Source organism: Pieris napi, chromosome 15 (assembly GCF_905475465.1).
Source record: "Pieris napi chromosome 15, ilPieNapi1.2, whole genome shotgun sequence".
Classification (NCBI taxonomy): domain Eukaryota; kingdom Metazoa; phylum Arthropoda; class Insecta; order Lepidoptera; family Pieridae; genus Pieris; species Pieris napi.
Window position 1 is genome coordinate 4,844,801 of NC_062248.1, and position 17,348 is coordinate 4,862,148.

Genomic DNA, 17,348 nt, shown 5'->3' on the forward strand with positions numbered 1-17,348 from the left:
GTGTTTATTCTAGTTGAGATTTTCTCGAAGCCAATCAACGGCAAATGAGCGATGGCGTTAATTAAAACGTATCGCCTTACTGAATCAATAAACCTGTACGATAAGGCAATTAATCGCACATACCTTTGCCTCTGGCGACTGGACTATTGAAAGTGAACTAGCTTTTAATCACTTAGGTTTTATCTTCACTAATATATAGCTAAATAAACGAATTTTTACACTTATTTTGTATTAAATATAGTCTAATCTCTATATATATAAAATTCTCGTGTCATAATATTCGTTCCCATACTCCTCCGAAACGGCTCGACCAATTCTTATGAATTTTTTTATGCATATTCCGTAAGTCTGAGAATCGGCTACTATCTATCTTTCAAACCCCTAAATGATAAAGGGTTGTCCACCCCAAAAAAGTTATTCTTATTTTTTTGATAACATTTTTTTTATTATGTGGCATTAAAAATACTTACAACCCCTATAATAAAAATATTATTGTAGATACTTATTTTTATTGAACTAAAAAAATGTTTCCTAGAAATAATAAAAAACAACGTTTGCCGGGTCAGCTAGTATTATTATAAAATAATATATATAATATCTAGTCGGTAAAAAGTGCTAATCTCAGGATGAAAGGGTAAACAACAAAAAAAAAGGGTAACAACGTAACCTAGCATTATTTTTAAAGTTAAAGCTTTTGATAATGTTACCCCAACCATATTTTCTAATAATGGTACAAATGTCTGAATATTTTAAACGTTTTTCAATGTTTAATACGGTTCCTGGGTCAACGGGATGGCTTAAAAAATAGAGGATATTTCCAATCTATAATTACCAATAAATAATTAAATACTTATATATTTTTTTATACAACAAGGGGTAACAGGAGGCTCAACTGATGTTAAATGATAGAGCCGCCCATGGCTTTACGCTGTTTTGTTGAAGGACCCTAAGTCGAATTGGTTCGGAAATACTTCAGTGGCTGGCTGGTTTCACATAGTGGTGGTGCGCGGTAAAAAAACTCTCAGTTAATGTCGAGGTGATACTGGTGGAATTTCGTATTCTGCCTCGACGTCCGATGATAAAACTCATCTTCATTTAAAAAAAAAATATAACCCGTATTAATATCTAATGACTATCTAACAAAACTTAACCAATTTGTTAAAGACACTGGAAGGAACTAGCGTTTAAGATACAGTCTAGGCCTAGTTTAAACGCTAGTGCACATAGAATTATTTTATGTACCTACGAGGTTAACCAAAATTAATAGTGAGAACACAACGATTCGTTGCATATTGTATGTCTATAACCTTTAGAATGTAAGTACAAAATGTCGTCAAATAATGTGATTTTTTATTTTTATTTTATTTTTTTTATTAATCGAGCAACTCCTCAACAGTTATAAAATGCTGAAGGGAGTGCCTGCGTCTGCCTATACTCTTGGGGCGTAACTCCGACGATTTATGTAATCACTACGCTTATAAAACTAAGAAAGCCTGAGTGAGCAAAATATACAGCCTCGTTCATACAGAATTCAATATCGTATCGATGCGTGTGGCAAATAGATTTCACAATATCTTAACACAATGTTACGCCACGGGAGTGTTTCTCAGAAACTCACCACTATCCACCATTAATTACGTCACAATACGATATTGTGGAGGTTTGAAAGATTGCTGTTTTCATTGTAAGTGTGAAAGCACATTCAAAATGTTTTTATAACCTTCTAGCACGTGATATTGAGAAAAAAGAAAATTTGTTAGTAAAATTTAAAATATCTGTCAACATATACCTAGGTAGATTTATATCATACGAAACGTATACGGCCAAATTTTGTTGAAACTGTTCCCTGAAACCTCATTTTAAATAAAAAAATATTAATTTTCGAGAAAATATTTACACTAAACACATCCCCATACAAAGAACACCTTCTATTAAATCGGTTAAAATGTATTTGACCACACGTATTCAAAGACGTCAACAATTTATATTATTTATCAGTACGATAGCTTTAGAGTAATGACATAATTCGAAATTCAAAACCCGACTACCTTAGGTGTTAGAAATATCGACGCGTCATCCCAAGTAAATTATGGATCTTCATAGGTTACCTGTAACATAATATGTCTGATGGAACTGATACCGGAATATTCATAATCCCCGGAGGGCTACGTAAATAAAAATTATTTCATAAAGGCAGGTGAGCGTCGGGTTACGCGTTCATTCGGCTCATTAACCGGACCGAATTCAACCTACACCTGCATCTCTCAAACAAATAGACACTATCGCGTGATGTAATCCCATTGCTAAGTATACAAACAACGTACACGGCCAGATAGTTGACAAAGAATATTTTTATGTCTAGCAAAAAAGCTATAAATAGGTTGAGGCAATATTTTGCTATGAGTACTTGTGCTGTCGACTAACATTATATAATAAGTCTCACTTCATAACTACTTGCGAAATATTAACTATATTTTCGTAAAACGCTTAACCTACACCTGCATCTCTCAAACAAATAGACACTATCGCGTGATGTAATCCCATTGCTAAGTATACAAACAACGTATACGGCCAGATAGTTGACAAAGAATATTTTTATTTCTCGTAAAAAAGCTATAAATAGGTTGAAGCAATAATTTGCTATGAGTACTTTGTTATTTTAATAAGTATTTGTCGACTAACATTATAAGTCTCACTTCATAACTACTTGCGAAATATTTTCGTAAAACACTTGTAATAAATTTATGGAAAATAAAACATTACATTATATATTTCAACATAGTAGGTAATAATAATAATTATTCAAAGTTTAATCTCCATGGCCGTGTACCTTTAACGCTGGCAGCATTTCCATTTTGCGATACTTATTCGTTGAGCGAGGAAAGCACCAGCTGTAAGTTCACCGGTGCTATCTACCAGGCGCTAACTTAAATCTTTAATGCCTTAGCATTTGAACCCCACCGCCCAAGACAACCCCGAAGGAAACAAAATCAAAGTTGGAGACTCTTATATTTAAGCCGTTATTAAATCGTGCACTGCCGCGGCGCCAGCCTTTGTGTTTGTCCGAGGAAGTTGAGATGGGGCTAACGTGTCCACAGAAGTAGCATCCCATCCCCGTCCCATCCCCCATGGGAACTAGTTATGTCACCTAGCAAATTTATAATCACGCTTTACTGAGGCGTACTGTAGGCAAAAACAATTGATTAATTATAATGCTATAACGCGAAATGTGCCAGCGGAAATTTATTCCATACGCTACTGTTACGAAGTTTTACATCCTTGTAATTATAATTCGATCGTAAAAAATTGTAACACCGTTAATATTTATATAACACGTCGTCAGATTTAATTGAAAAACATATTTAATTACAAGCCAGTGCTAAATTAAAAATGTTTTGGATTTTTATAATCCTATGAATATGTATTTTAAAAACAAAGATGATTTATGAACGTACTTCCTTATTTAGTAATTGTTCTAGATAAAAGTTGAGCAATGCATATTCACATAGCTTTGTGAAGGCAGGTCATCAATCATGGCCGGAGTGACGCCCCGTGACGAATGCCAACCCAAACACCATTGTAGGCCATGCCACCCACATTTTAACAGGTGAAAACGGACACTAGGAGGGTCTAAGACCGCTATTTTCGATTGACATTAAAAAAATTATTATTGTGCTAAATACGTATAGGAAAAAAATGTTAATGCGAGAGCGTGTTTATTTCTCGATGAAACCGCTATATCTACTATATAAAAATAAGTCGGGTTTTCCTTCCTGACGCTATAACTCCAGAACGCACGAACCGATTTCCACGGTTTTGCATTCGTTGGAAAGGTCCGTGAGGTTTATAGCAAAGAAAATTCAGGAAAAATTTCAACAGAAAAGCGGGATCACCAAACGAAATGTTACATAAAACGAAGCCATCTGGTGGCGAAACAGAGTGCGCCGAGCTTGCTAGTTGAATATAAATTTTGCTAAAGATTGCTATCCCACTTCTGACTTGTAAGGGCAAGTTGATCTAGTTCTTAGGGTAGGAATTTAAATTCCGATGATGACTTGATTCACTATAATTCACTTCACTGATTTCACGTAAACTCTCTAACTTCAAACTTGAACAAAGGAATTGCCCGTGCGCATGTGTTACCTCTTTTGTAACCTATTCCCTACTCCGACCTGACCATCTCACTTCTAGCGGTTGTTTGAGTCAATTCGTAACAATTCGTAAATAACCGATCGAGTCAGATGAGTAACTATTGCACGTGCGCACATGTAGCAAGATTCTTAAGAATATGTTTCATAAAAAATGTTTAGAATTTAATTAAATAAATATTAAAAGCTAACAAGATTTAGACATCCACTTCTGTGGCTGATCTCAGACAGACAGAAGACAGTGAAACAAATCAGTCTTTGAAAGAGAAAATAAATTCTAGACAGTCACAAGATTCTAGTGTTTAAAACATTGTGGCGCATGTAATGAATTTAAAGCAAAAACGTAAGACGCGGAGTGCTTTGTATTATTACATATGTTTAAAATCATATTCAAACAATACTAATTTACAAATAGATTTAAATTTATAATTGAATAACTGAAGAAACCCAGTAGTCAATTATGATTTATTCACAAGGTGCAAAGGTTCAAAACCCCTGCCAATTATGAAACTCGTTTTATGATCGCGAATTGCAAGTCATTAAAAGTATAATTAACTCATAATTATAGCAGTTTTTGACACTTCATAATAATTACGACTAAAATTTTGTAATGCCGGAATATCTTAATCGATGTAGCCTACATTCCTGTCACTTGTTTTAATGTTTAATGTTTGATATTTACATTTTTGCCTAACTCTTTTTTAGTTAGTAGTGAAAATACTTGGTAAAGAATATGTTCCTTAAGTCCTGACAAACAGTCTCCAGATTTTCAAAGTAAATCCCTCTTAAACGAATTCGTCCCTGGCTTTAGCCAGCCCTTATTAACAAGCGGAGTGGAACCTTACATAGGGCTGTATAAACAAGCTTTTACCAACCCTAAGGAGGTATTTCATGTACATTAGTCGCGTTACACTGCGGTAATTTTGACAGGCGCCCCATTAAACATTTAAGTTTCGTGGTTATTACTTTGTGATTATAATGAAGGCACCAAAAAACTTTGATAGTTGGATTAGATAAATTTTATTGTCTCGCAAATCCGCCTTCATTATTAAGACTATTATTTTCTCGATTTACAAGTACGCGTCCGACTGTCACTAAACTCTAGCACGTTATCGGTGACAGATCGGAATCCTTTTAAATTTCGAATTCCAATACCTTGTTTCTTTTGCTTTCATGGTAATGTGAACTTTATGTACATAAGATTTCGGCTGCTTATGGCATACACAATCTGATCTCACTGAATGTCTTTGAGTGATGTGTTGGTCGTTTTGTCCCTGTCGACTTATCGAGTTCTTAGCTAAACGTTTTGTCAGTTTCAGATAGGTTGATAAAGTTATTAAGAAACTAATCCTCTCATTTGTAAGGGGCAATTTCGAATTAGCTTTGTAATCAGCACTTATGAATTCAAGCCGCACGGAGATTATTTTTATTATATTTGCAAACATTCAGATTTATTAAGAGATTCAGATTAGGAGTGCCACTCGATGGGTTGTGGTTTTTTAATATTCGATATTATTTTCCATATAGTTTGTTTGTAGATAAAGTATGCCGTACTTAAATAACCTTTTTGTAGCGTGAACTCTGGAATCAGCTACTACACATGTAGTTTTAACTTCATAAGGTTTCAAAATTCTCTATAGATTTATGACAGCCACTAGTCGAAAGCGGTTGAAAGCTTGAAGGCTTGAGAATATCGTTGGTGAGGCTTGAGAATCGACATTGTTGCGGTGTGGGCTGCGGTCGCGAGGTGCGCGAGGCGTGTCCGCGCTTCATCGATCGCAGCCTCCGACGCTCCTCGACGACGTCTACCCCAGCACCCCATACCCCAAAGCCTCCCCGTACACCGCCTGTTATCGCCCCAACCAACTGCATTTACCACCCGCCACCCTTCATACATAGACATTTACCATATTTCGCGAAGCAATTGTTTCACAGAAAAGAGTTTTAGAAATGAAATTGCGCTTATGTAATAATTATATTACCTATTTGACCCGTATCTATATAACTTTTTTCTTTTCTTTAGTCTCCTAGAAGGTTTAAATTTTCGTCCAGTATTAATACGACCATAATGTCAGTTGCTGAGAAAAGCATAGATAAGAATTTAGTATTACCTACACGAATAATATTTGAATTTCGAACAATGTTCTACTCCTGGAGTCCTGCTTATATTTTTAATTAAAAATGCTACGAAGGTATATAACACTATTGTCTATGTATTGACAGTTGAGTTCTCAATTCAACTGTTTTGTTATGGAATAAAATATCGTGTGGAAATAAATAAAAAAACGATGTCAATGTTATTCTGATGTTGGTGTTGATTTTCAACGGTAGCTACACAGAGCAATTAAAGTTTATAACACTTTGCCACAATATAAAGTAGTAATTTTGCGACCTGTAAACGTTATGACATTAAAATGAAATTACGGTATTAATTTTATATGTCAAGGAATTAAACCGATGTTTTATGGAAACTGCAACTGTAATACAATGTTTATTAATATGTTAAAAATAATATTAATAATCATAAGTAATTGAATTATAAGGATGTCCAAATTGGGAAAATAATTCGGTGCGTGTGTCTATAATTTAACTCCTCGTAAACGGCTGGACCGATTTTGATTTTTTGTGTGTGTTCAAGTGGATTCGAGAATGGTTTAATTTAATTAGTTTGTACAAGACAATGTCTGTCGGGTCCGCTAGTATATAATCTTCATGTTATCTCATAAATATGTTACCTATAGGTATATATATATACCTACCTATGTCAACTTTTGCTTTGATATAACAGATATATATAAGCATATCTCTGTTACAAATCTTGAACAGCTGTAATGTTTTGTGCGGTAAGAAAATTTTCCTTTGTTCTCGTGACAATTTAAATGGCTTAAATAATTATGAAAATTAAACAGGTTTTGATTCGGGACTCACAAAGGTACTCCTGCCGCTGTCGGAATAATATGCTGAATAGTATTTAGTAAATACTTCTTGCTGCTAAAGGTAGCAGTGATCTCTCACAGTTAGCTCTTTTCTCTTTTACCGAACGATACGAAACCGTGGTATCAGCGGCATCTTCTTCTCTTGTGGGGCTCTCTAATTCTTTCCTCACATTAGAGAGTGTTCCAGAAATATATAATTGATTCAATGTCACAAGACACCTTGTTTCAAATTTATATTATAAGTGTTACGTAACAGGTGTTATAAGGTAGGTAAAATTAAGGTCATGGGTTCGATCCCCCGCTGTTCACCAATGGACTTTCTATGTGCACATTTAACACTCGCTCGTAAGGTGACAACGCGAGGAAACCTTAGTCGACGGCAGGCACAGACAGATTCCTATTAGAAAAAAACAAATGATCACGAAACAGACACAGAAATGAGTCCCAGATCTAAACGGTTGTCGTGAAACTTTTTATAAACGTTATTAGCAAAATTATTACACAATATAAACTTTTCAACGGCGGTGTGGGAATAATTGTGTGAAATTGAATACGACGGAATGTTTGCGTGTTAAACATCGTAACGTGCATGTTGAGATGACGTGCGGAACATTTGATAGGGCAGCGTCGAATCTAGAGATAACTTTATATTTTAACACGCGTGTATTCATACTTGACACTCGTGGAAATTAAAGAGCCCATATAGCTCCTATGGCACGAAAGACGAGAGAATTGGAAACCTTTGTAGCGACACTTACCAATCACAATGATGACGTCATACCCTGAAACACGCTAACGAAGTTTATGCTCTTAAGATATATATGTTAACGTAAAATTGTAAACACCGTTAGATTGTAATCTATCTCGCGAGATTATAAACTGTCGAAAGATTGTGAACCTCAGCTTACTGTTTACAATTTAACGTATTATTATTCGGTAGATTGTACTACACTAACTTAGTTATCATTCAAATTTCTTTGGTCAATTACAGATTAATTTTACTTCCCAACAATTTCATATAACTACCGAATAATAATACGTTAAATTGTAAGCAGATCGTTGAGGTTCACAATCTTTCGACAGTTTATAATCTCGCGAGATAGATTACAATCTAACGGTGTTTACAATTTTACGGTGACATATACAACTGGACTTTAGTCACTGGGGCCTATGGGCTGGCCAGTCAGAGGTTGGCCTGGTCGAGGATCGTCCTGTTAGGTTGATGGAACACTACCTACACCTTGTATGCTTAAAAAATGCAAATTAATTAATTGAAATCTCAAATAACGAATTGTAAATTAAAATGCCACGTGTTTTTATTATCGAAACATTAAATTTATTATTTGTATTAATTTTCGACACTTAATATTTTAATGACAATTAAATTCCTAACTTATCTTCCTTTTTTCCTCCCTCTAAGTCTCGGAAATCTAAAGTTTTAGGTTTGTATAAATATGAACAAGAGTTAAAAAAGTAGTTTGCCAAAGAAGTTTCACTTCTGCCATGTGTACTTTGTACGCACGCACTTTTTTATTTCTCTATTATTAATTATTATCTGTAAAGGTATTTTTGTCAGATTGATTTTGAGTCTAATCAATCGTAATTTATTGTATATCAATTAAACGCCAGGAATATTTGTGTTCTTTAAACATATAACAACCAAACATTCCTAGTCAATGTCCATTATTATCAATAAATAATCTAAACATTTAACCTATTATCACTAAAGTTAGTAACAACTTAATTATTGCAAGCTAATCAATGCTTATAATCACTTTATCAGAGCATTAGGCTAAATTAAATTTGTCGATGTTCGGCGCCGGCGGCGGTGATCCATCACCAGTAATGGTCATAACGACCTCAGCTTCGGTCACAGCTCACCTCACTTAGGGTTACCAGCCCTGCGATTCTGTAATTCACTTCACGAACTCACACAGCGGTTTTCGCATCGCATTTTATGATTTGGCATTCTGAAAAGGTGGGAGCTTGTACTTTATTGTTTATCAGAATGCCAAATCATAAAATGCGATGCGAAAACCGCTGTGTGAGTTCGTGAAGTGAGTTACAGAATCGCAGGGCTGTTCAGGTTTTCTGGTCTTTTATTTTCTGTGCTAATGTTTTCACACCATTAAACCCTTACATTAAATGTATGGATTTGAGTTTGTGGAACAAAAGTTTCGTTCGTATTTGTTATATACATTTTTATGTATTAGCTATTAAAGTTTGTGTGTCGTAAAATATCTACCTACGTGTCAAAACCTTATAAACTTTTGTTTAACACGCATAAGAATCGTATAAAGTATTTAGAATATTCTTAATCTACATAGTAATAGAATAGAAAATTTAAACAAATTTATAGTTTGGTCTCTGTGGCAGTGTACCTTTAACGCTAGCAGCATTTCCTCGCTGTATTGTGATACTTAGGGTCTGTTTCACAATTTATGGATAAAGTACCAAATAGCTATGCAATACATAAATTATTTGGAAGATAAATTATGCTATTTGAAACTTCATCGGACTCATAACTTATGATAGACTTTATGTGACGAATAGCGCTATCTGACAGTCGTGAAACGCAACAATAGGTAGTGTTTATCCTACCAATAAGTAAAAATTGCTAATTTGGAACTTATGTAGAACTTATCCGTACATTGTGAAACAGACCCTAATTCGTTATCGTATTAATAGTTTTTATATTTTACATAATCTATAGCCACTGTACTTGTCAGTCAGTCATGATTTTTCATGGATTTAGAAAATAGTATCTTTACGACTCTTTTCTATGCGTACCGTGCGTTTCTAAGTTGGTGATGCTATTAGGTACATATATTTTATAGAAGAGGTAGCCCTACGTTTTTCAGCTCATACCGCGGAGGTACAACGATCCATCATACAGTTGACAACCGTTCATGTCACGTGTAGTTCTTTTGACGTAATGACTCGATTATGACGAATTCCGCTACGGATCTCCCGGTAGGCCGTAATAGCTATGTAAACAATGTTTCATTATCATACGGACAAGATGGCTCTAAAAAATAAAAACAATATACAATCGAGTCGTGTTTTGTTTTCGATTTTTTTTCTCTATGTATAAAAACTCCAAGCCGTAAAGAGCGTACCAATTCTTAAAAGGCCAGCATTTGCAAGGCCGGCTTTGTGTGTCCATGGGTGGCGGTTTGTTCTTTATAAAAAATAATAAAATAAGGATATTAAAACTATTCGCCTAAATTCTCTCTGGAAAAAACTAAAAACTCTTGAAATAAATAAGAGGTACCTAACAAAAAGGGCAAAAGTATATTATAGTAAGAACTATTATTAATATATGTATTAAGATTTATCTAGAAAATAATTAAACAGCGCACTTAAATTTTAACAGTACATAGATACGCATATAACTTAGACTGCTATAGACAAAATCTTTCCAATATAGACGAATAAATTTTAAATAAAGAACATCAAAAAAACTTCAACTGTTATTTAAATTTCTGTTCTATCATTTATGATTGCAAGCGGCTCGAGTCAGTAGCACGTACTTGTGCGGAATATTAATTTTGACGAAGACACCTGCGCCTGTCCGCTGTCAGACTGATACGCTCCATCAACTGTTATGACGATTTTACGCTTGAACTACTTTAAACTAATCGATATATTGTAATCTACATATGTTTATTAGTAAATATTTTATACTAGCATTTAATATGCATGAGCTGGTTGATTGCAGCTACAAAAAAATGATTATTCTGTAATTACAATGTATAAACTATCTATTTCAAAGTTTACAAGAATTTCTGTTAAATACTGAATGTCATTAAACAATAGTGGTTATGAGTGTGAGACTCTAACTTACTTATGTTTTCTGTTACATATATATTGTTTTTTTATGTAGGTAGTCTGTTTTGGCTATGTAAATTGTCTAATCATTTTGTTTTATAATATGTATGTTAGCTGTAAGATTACTAATAAATAAACCAATAGAAATTTCTTTCTATGTGGACTATTTCGTATGATATAGAAAAACTTAATGTATAAAAATAAACGATGTGTCAAGCATAAAAAAGCTACTGCAAATGCATTTCTCCAAGGAAACTTTTTTCTCTCGTTGTTCTAACCCTTTAACAAATATCAAACCCAAAGAACATAATTTGCTTTTAATTTAATCTTTGGCCGTGTAAATTGTTTTATAAAGTAAAAATAAAATAATTAGTTTCCTTTATATGCAGGTTTGCGATAAATGGTGACGCTAATGCACTTATAATTGTGCGTGATATTATTATAGTTGGCATTATGCTGATGTGATAATTGAAGCGCCGACAACGAACCAGATAATTTTCGCACATCATGGCTGGTTACTAATTCTTTTTTTTAAATTTTACATATCCAAAGAGGTTTACCAACTCTTTCAAATTAATAGTCTGTGACCGTAATTATGTGTCTATAGATAAAAAATAGTGTTGAGTTTCGTGTTAGGTCGAGTTTTTTGTTGACAACACGCTACCGCTTAAAAACAAGTTAAAAAAGTAGTTCGGATAATATATTATTTGCGTTTAGTACAAGTAACACTTTTAGTTTTTATTAGACAATATTAATAAAAAATAACATATGCAAAGTTTATATGTCGTTCCTCAAATGAAAGACAGTATAACTGTTTGATTCGGTTAATTCCATAACGTTTAAGATGCTCAGATGTTTTGCAAATTTGAACAAAAAGGACAGGAACAGTCATTAGCAAAATGAAGCCGTTAAGAGCGTGTAAAACAGATAATTACAATGTAATCTCGGCCCGAGGACTCGGATTTACAACAGATAATAAAGTTTTTAATGAACTTTAATAAATCCTAAATCTCTTACAGTTTTTATTAACATTCTAGTAAGTATAATTGGAGAAAGCTTTTTGTTCTGTATTTTAACAAAAAAATAATATCAGTATTACGCGATACAATATGATAAAAAAGGACGGGTTTTTTCTTGCGCAGAAGTTTTCATCTGTAGCTGATGTTATTAAAAAAAAGTGCATGCGTGCAAAATAGGTACACATGTCAGAAGTGAAACTTCTTTGGAAAACTAATTTTTATCTCTTGTTTATATTTATACAAATCTAAAATTCTAGATTTCCGAGACTTAGAGGGAGGGAAAAAGGAAGATATGTTTATATATATTTCTTCGATAATACAAACACGTGGCGCTTTAATTTACAATTCGTCAATTGAGATTTCAATAAATTATTTTGCATACAATATAAAATACTAATATTTCATAAATTCTCTTAACGAAATTTTAATTTTAAAAATAGAATTTCTATAAGGTACCTCAACCTTCGCACTCTCTTAATCGGTCTTTGACAAAAACGCTGCACATCTTCGTGACGTTCCGTAAAAATGTTACCCTCATGCGCCTAAAGAAGTTTCACTTCAAAAATTACGTGCGTATTTATAGTATTAGCATATAGTTTTTATGAAACAAGATAATGGCATTTATATCAGTCCAAATTTATGATAATAACAATAGAAGTATTCGTCGTAAAGGAACCGGAAACGTCTTATGGTCGAACGAAGCCGAACTTAAGATTTCACCGATAAAGTATTAAGGAGCACCTTGTTAACTTTTAACTGCTTTATGATGGGTGTTTAACATTAATTAGTGTTATGTTTTAATCGGAAACCGTTTATGACTACTAATGTCAAAATCGAAGCCCGGTGAACTTCTTGATTAGCAGATTAGATTCTTGTTAATTGCGATTGATTTATTGAATCATCTTAATTAAATTTTTAAAGTATTAAACCGCCTTCGTGAATGTGTATAATGATTTGGCTTTGCTAGACATGGAAATCACCTGCCTTCAAAGGTCTTATAATATGGTATAAACTTGCAGATTTTGAACGCAATCTCCGGAAATATTGTTACGAATTCAATAATTACTTTTGTGTATAGTTCAATGAATGAAGCAGCGTTGGCTTTAGCGTGTGACTCTCATCCTTTAGATCGTAGTTTCGATTCCCAGCTGTAGGTACACCAATGGATCGTATGGTGAAGGAAAACATTGTGAAATTGGCATATTTTGAATAAAAAAATGCGCAGAGGCGATGAGAACTTGGATAAAGTTATCGTGGTAAAAGATCACGTGGCCCTTCACCAACCAGATGGACCGATCGAGTAAAAGACTCATCGTCCTCAAAACTGTACACTGTCATAAGAGACCCGCTCCAGATGCTTTCTTGCTGACCACGATTCTCAGACATGATCTGCCGATTAAAGAGAAAATAAGGTGTACTAAAATGTACTGAACAATGCTTAAATATTCGATTTTAACCCAAAATTTAATTAACCTAAAAACCCAATACAACATAAATACTCAAGTGTTGAAGGTGACTAGAATGTTAATGTTTAACAGCTTTAAATAATCAAACATTACATATAGAGTCTTGGAAAAACAAAGAGGAATTTTTAATTAGGCGTTGGTCGGCCCGTGGCGCCCCGCTGCGCCGCTACTTGCGCTGGTCGTTAACAAAACGTCACTTTTCACAATATTTATGTCTCCATTATTTTTCATGTGTACCGTAAATGTCTTAAACAGGTCTTCCTCGCCCAATTAATCGCCTGTCACTCATTCAATCACAAATTGCGAATGGCGGGTTGTTCCTCTTATTTATTTAAACGTCAAGACGGTTTATAATAAAACGAGAGTCCCATTTCGCACGATTACCCGGGAGACGACGAAACGTATCAGCCGTCAGTTCGCGTATTTTGAGCCTTTGAAACTGACAGTTTGCGTGACTGCGACTTTGAATTTTTAAACCTATTTCCAACTTATTAAACAAGTTACGGAATAAAGGCTCTATACGTTATAACTTAAACATAATTCAATACGTTTACGTATATGTGTGTGTATAATTACTATAGGTTTACGTATATGACACATAATAATATAATAATGACGTAAAATAAACCTTTAGCTTATCACCTAACGTACTACATTAAAAATAACAATGGTTTTGAATAAAAAAATACTCCATTAATTATTGTAGTGTAGTAGTGCTCGTAGTAGAGCAGTGTTGGCCTAGTGGCTTCAGCGTGCGACTCTCATACCTGAGGTCGTAGGTTCGATCCCGGCTGTGCACCAATGGACTTTCTTTTTATGTGCGCATTTAACATTTGCTCGAACGGTGAAGGAAAACATCGTGAGGAAACCGACACGTCTTAGACCAAAAAAGTCAACGGCGTGTGTCAGGCACTGGAGGCTGATCACCTACTTGCCTATTAGATTTAAAAAATGATCATGAAACAGATTCAGAAATCTGAGGCCAAGACCTAAAGAGGTTGTAGCGCCACTGATTTTTTTAATTATTGTAGTGTAACCTTTTTTTAACACAGATCATCCTTAACAAAGTAATCTGCGTAGTGCAATTCATTCTGACACCCTCTAGATTAGAGAAGTATCATGTACGGTCACGTGGCAGAGAGAGACGATGTAATGCGATGCAGGATTGACACAGTTGACACCGCACGTGCGTTTTGACATTAATTCCCAATTAAATAAGCACTCTCATAAGATCTTCACATTATAATGATAACTAGTAATTATCATTAACTAAAGGTCACAGTCATTTTCATTATTAAGTGTAAATGGGATGCAGTATCGAGTTGCGTGCGAGTTCTGTCTGTTGGATGACATTTCATGGAAACCAGTCATGCTTCTAATATGAGCCGTGTATATAATTGACTAGCGTAAAATAATACGCGATGCTTTATCAACGTTCCATATTTCTATGTCGAGTATTAATAGTGTTGTATGTAACAAGTGGCTTTTCACGATTTCTCTATATAATATTGTCATCGGAGACTTCCTGCGATGTTTCAATTTAACTGAATAATTTGTTATATAGTTAGATATTAGTTATAAATAAATCTTCAATAAACTATGTAATTTTTTTACACGCTTTATATTAACTTCACCTGTATGTATGTATGTATGTAACCGACTCCTTCGGACTCGATTTTGACCCACTTTAAACGGACAGATTTTATTCAAATTTTGCGCACCTGTCAAAGATCAATGACAATGAAATAATGCGAAAAAAATAAATAATAGTTTAAAAGAAACACGCTTTTAAAGCACATCAAACTAAAAAGTGAAAAATAATTCCTAATTTAGGCTGAAAATGGTAATGAACAAAAAATACTGGTACTGTACACGTTTTTTCACATTATTTACACTTTTACTTTTTAGTTTGATGTGCTTTAAAAGCGTGTTTTTAGTTTTTTTTAACTATTATTTATTATTATTATTAGGTGCAAGATTAATTACGCGCAAAATGTGCTACAGTGAACAGCACAATTTTGAAATTCGAATGTGTGTACGATATTTAAATAAAGAACGTGACCGCAATGTGAGTTAAAAGTTGTCGTGACATCTACTTATAAGAAACGTATAGAAAAAGGCAGTAATTTTGTCGCCTTCTACCGGAAGTGGTTAGGTATAATTTGTCTCAACTACAAATTACATCCCTTACGTTACTTTTTTGTCACTTGCGGTTTTTGCATCACAAATATTGAAACATGTGCGTAACTTTCTTTAGGTGTACTCACAAATGTCCATTTTTCTCGAAAAATTAAAAATGAAACCATATCTATGGTTTTTGTAGTCAAAGTAGCTCTTGTCCGTTACAGTAATTATTAATCAGACTCTTCGTGTAAGCAGGTTTTTAAATACTGTAATTACTTATTCTCGACTGTTACACACGAATAATTTTTATTGAGTTCACTTTATAGTTAAGGTCAATTATCTTGGTCATCCATTTGCCAACTGCAGAATATTACGAGCACAGATTATTATGAACCGTTGGTATCATTTTTATTTAAACCTTTTGTAAACTTTGAATAAAAAACCATAGTTTTTGCAGTAGGCTGTTTAACTTCCCTAACAATTCTCCATTATTTATAACGCTTATCAGCAGAAATCGTGTAACGTTTTTTATTATTATGTTAATGATATTACAAAGTAGTCTCTCGACAACAGGTTTATGGGTATTAACATCCGTGGAATAGTTCTATCGCAAAGCCTGATTAGGAAACAATACATTTGAATAAGGCTTTACGCATTACAGAAGTAATTGCCAAAACTAAAAATACTTATGCGTGTGTCTTAAAAGATGTTCCACACGTGTGATTCATTGTGTTTACGAGGAGAAAAATGTTCGCTGAGTTCGCCCGTTTAATCAGGACTTGTTTGTGGTATTCAAATCGCGATCGATTGCAACCCGTGATGGATGTATCTCATTAGAGAGCCTCGCTGGGTGGCGCATGCCCGCGACACCGCTTAACGACACACTCATAAACGACACTGACAGCGACTTATTGTCGACGGCCATCTCGGATACGGATCAACATTCAAAACGCTCCTTAATACGATTTATTTATGACCACGATACCAACAATACCGTGCCTTATCGTCGGGTTGAGGAATTTTATAGGTTTCTCGCATTTATTACGCTATTGGATGGTTGACACCGTCCGTGTTTTATGAACGCTTATAATTCATCCTTTCACTCTTTATGATTCTACAATCTATAGGTCCAAACAATTTTGAGGTTATCTATGATTTCGTGTTTAGCCTTCGGAATTATGAGAGCGTTTATAATAAAAAATGTTGAGCGATGTTATCGCCGTGGGCCGGCAGGAAGCGCTTCGCTCCATTTAGGGGTGCATTAAAATCGAATACATCATATTTGTTTGATTTCCCAGTTCGCGTTTCACCCTGTAATTATACGAGTCACCGTCCGCTGCCGAATCTTTATTAGTTTTTTGACGAGATACATTAACATTTTTTTTAAACACCATGTGTTTTGCTTAATTTTGACGGTTAGCAGTAAAACTGCGATACACAAAGCTACAACCACGCATTATCGTATTGTTCTTTTTATTTATTGACAATTCGTTGTAAGTAATAATACAGTACAATTAAAATAATTAAATAGAAAGGAGGGAAACCACTCTAAGGAAATTTAAAAAAATTAGATAAGGTGGGCGCAGGAAGTGCAAAACTACGTAAAATTTACAAATACTTAGACATAAATAATGGAACAAAACAATGCAATTAAAATATATATAAACAATGAAAAGGGCAATAAAAAAAATCAAATATCTAGGACATATATATATATTGAAGTCTTTCATCAAAGTGTTGCACATTTATAACCTAGATCTCGTGTCGATCATGCGTTACAGTAGATAGTCTACAGATTGCAACCACATATGTATTTGAATGTAT

General features: G+C 34.1%; 1 protein-coding gene across 1 annotated transcript in view; it reads left to right on the top strand.

Annotated features, from left to right (window-relative positions):
• Window positions 1-17,348, top strand: part of LOC125056805 (T-box transcription factor TBX20-like) — a 74,884-nt gene that overhangs the window by 23,953 nt on the left and 33,583 nt on the right. The window lies entirely within an intron of this gene.